Consider the following 3,549-nt stretch of genomic DNA (forward strand, 5'->3'; position numbering starts at 1 on the left):
TTGCTCGAAAAACGAAAAGTGCGGATCCTGTTTTCTTTTATTAAGAATTTAGAGGCTGTGGATCCACACAGAAACAAAATTTTAAGAGTCCTATATGTCAGAGAGCATTAACTAGTCGTTCCACCTTGAGAAATTCTGTTCGTTGTCTTACGGACTTCTCAAAAGGCGATAACAGCATTAAATGTACTGAAACCTGTGTCTACATGTAAAAATGGCACTAAAGAGGCACATGTTCACAGTCGTAATTTTTATTTCCTTGAAAGATATAACTGGCAACGGCCTTGCCGCAGTGGTTACACCGGTTCCCGTGAGATCACCGAAGTTAAGCGCTGTCGGGCGTGGTTGGCACTTGTATGGGTGACCATCCAGGCCGCCATGAGCCGTTGCCATTTTTCGGGGTGCACTCAGCTTCGTGATGCCAATTGAGGAACTACTCGACCGAATAGTAGCGGATTCGGTCAAGAATACCATCATAACGACTGGGAGAGCGGTGTACTGACCACACGCCCCTCCTATCCGCATCCTCCACGGGGGTGACACGGCGGTCGGATGGTCCCGGTAGGCCACTCGTGGCCTGAAGACGGAGTGCTTTTTTTTTTTTTTTTTTTGAAAGATATGACTCACAAATTATGGTAGAGACGTTGGAGGACAATGCACTACCAAACTCCTACACTTACAGAATTTCCTGTAATTTATTTATAGATGTAGAAATACAAAGTATAAATTATGCAGGTGTTACTGAATGTAACGATGACCATTGGCAGAAAAATATTAGTACCGGTACACCAATTTCGAGGTTTCCAATTCGCTCAATTTTATTGTTGCAGCAGTGGATATAGAGTACATAAAACGATTACATTTACAGATTAAGCAAAATTGGATTTGAAATACGTAACACAGCCTCCACGGGCGCTCTGGCATCCAGTCTATCGTACAGATAGCGAATACTGTCCAGGGATACGTTATGCTCTATGTTTTCACGTAGTTCTGTAATAGCAGTTGGCTGTCGGCTCGCTGAAGACACTTCTCGTCCCATCATATCGCACACGTGCTCGATAGGAGACAAGTCCGGAGATCGTGCTGGCCATTGAAGCTGCTGCGCGTCTTGTAGAGGACGTTGAGTTTCACAGGCAGTGTGTGGGCTAGCACTATCCTGGTGGAACAACACATCACTTTGCTGTTGCAAGAACGTCAAAAATACGGGTCCAACATCACTGTGGTTAGCGGACTCTCTAGAAACACCGAAGGTGAACGAGATTTGTAGCTTATCGCACCATAGACCATAACGCTTGGGATGGAGTCGTTATATCTTGGACGAAAGCATTCTGCGAGACAGCAGTCACGAGGTCTATCTCGTACTCACAAATGATCACAACCTGCATGCAGACAGAATCTGGCTTCATCGCTGAAAACCACGGTGCGCCACTCCATCTTCCAAATGATGCTCTGGCGGCAGTTGTCGAGTTCTGCGCGCCGATGCTGTCTGGTGAGTGGAAGAGGGGCTACAGGTATATGTGCCTGTAGTCCCACTGCTAATAACCAGTTCGTTACAGTTCATGTTGACACGTCTGTGACAAACAATCCCTCTTACTTATGCTATGGTAGCTGAACGATCTACCACTTCTGCCCTTACAGTACAATGATCTTGGCGATCGTCTGTGCTGTGTGGTCGTACAGAAACTCTACTAGGGGTGTGAGAACGTTCACGTGACTACTGATGTCGGTATCGTTGCACAGCTGATGCCGCACTTCCAGCTTGTATAGCACTTCTCCGCAAGGACCATCCTACTTCCCGTAAGGCCACAATGTGACCCCTATCAAACTCGCTCGGTTGGCTGTAGGAAGCACGAGTGCGTCTTCGTGGCATTGTTACCTGCTTGCTTCACACGTCTGCATCAGACTGAGCCTTCTGGCTGTGAGAAATCTCTGTTAAAGGATGCACACAGATGGCTCTCTGATAGGTATGCCACTACGCTATATGCTGGCGGAAGCCGTTGAAACCATTGTCAGTAGATTTACTATTCCCAGGTGGTATATGCTGCCAGAGGAACAAAATCAACGTCGTCTATCCAGGTGTCCTAAATTTTTCAGGCTGTGTATATTGCCCACAGTAAACTAACGGTCTGCGTATGAAAATAAAGAGGAACAGTAAAAATGTACTGGTATGCTATAAAATATAGGGTAGATATCCCGTTCGACAGTCAATGCCCCAGTAGCTTTCGTGACCGTAATAGTATAGCGCGGGCTATGTCTGTGGTTTCGTCAGACAAAGTGAAGCTCTCGCGCAGACATACCATAAATCAGCGCATTTTGAACAACTGAGGCAGGCGCATGGATTGTTTTCTGAGTCGTGCAGGCATCAGTTAGCTTCCTGCGCATCGTTTCTAGGATATACCGATGGTACTGTATGTTCTTGCAACCGGCGCTGTTGTTGTCAGTTGCTAAAGCAAACAAAATGGCTACAAGGTTTCCGAATCGGATTTCTATGACTGTGATCTCAGATACCCAGGTCATTCGTTAGTTCCTTACTAGATTGCAATGACATTTGAACAGCACGAACACTGCATGAGCATCACCTCCTTGCGGAATAGTTGCCACAGTTGAAGTGCATCCGCTTTTAGTGTGCCGATAGGTTTCATAAGTCGATCCAGATTAAGCTGCCATACTCGAGAAAGCCGGAAGAGATCTACATAAACGGAGAAATAAATAATATTTTGTGGTCCTGAGTGCATGGTTTCTCATTCTTGTTCCTTTATCACAGTAGTAACTGTAATTAGGCCAATCTCTGAACTATCTTCGATAGTCCCACCAGTAGGTTCTAAGTAACTGAGTAGTCTGTGTTTGATTCTGTGTTTTGCACACATAGTCTTTGGGCGAACAAGTATTCAAGGTATTCATTCAGCCGATCAATAGAGACGACACAGGGGTCGTCTGTAGCGGAGCTCCATGCTCAGCAATGTACGCAGACGGTGTACACCCAAACACGCCTGCAGCAACATCGCACTCTGTCGTCATATCTGCCACAGATGGCCCCTTACCCTGCTTCGCACAATGAGCAAGCCTCGAGCCTCCAAGTTCTGTCAGGAGGCATAGTCATCCGACACGTTGTCAACTGCTCGCCGTTTCACCGTCCATAACCAATTCCCGCAGAAGCTGGCGACGTAGAACACCAACACTTAAACAGTTTCGCTATTTCTCAAATTCTCGTTGTCACACTGCGACTCATAATAAGCTGCCGTTTTCATAGTCGCTACTGTTAACTAAATTCTCCATTTGCGGCTCGTGTATTTATAAGACAGACTGGCGTGACATTGACCCTTCCTAATAAACAGTCTAATTAACCATCAGCGAAAATGCCGTAAACCATAATTTCGGTACACCAAACGGCTGCTGACATATGCATGCCCATGCATATCTCCTGCATGTTCTGCCTCGATTACTTCACCATGTCATTACGTCTGAGCGAGTGGGAGGAGCAACCATTCGTAACAAGTTGAATACAACACCAAATGGCGCTCTCGATGATAAACGTCGTTTACATTTTCGAAT

The 3,549-nt window shown here is 46.0% G+C and overlaps 1 pseudogene; it reads left to right on the plus strand.

Annotated features, from left to right (window-relative positions):
• Positions 1 to 271: 271 nt before the first annotated feature.
• Positions 272 to 389, plus strand: LOC124778753 (annotated as a pseudogene).
• Positions 390 to 3,549: the final 3,160 nt, after the last annotated feature.

This window comes from Schistocerca piceifrons, chromosome 2 (assembly GCF_021461385.2).
Source record: "Schistocerca piceifrons isolate TAMUIC-IGC-003096 chromosome 2, iqSchPice1.1, whole genome shotgun sequence".
NCBI classification, from domain to species: Eukaryota; Metazoa; Arthropoda; class Insecta; order Orthoptera; family Acrididae; genus Schistocerca; species Schistocerca piceifrons.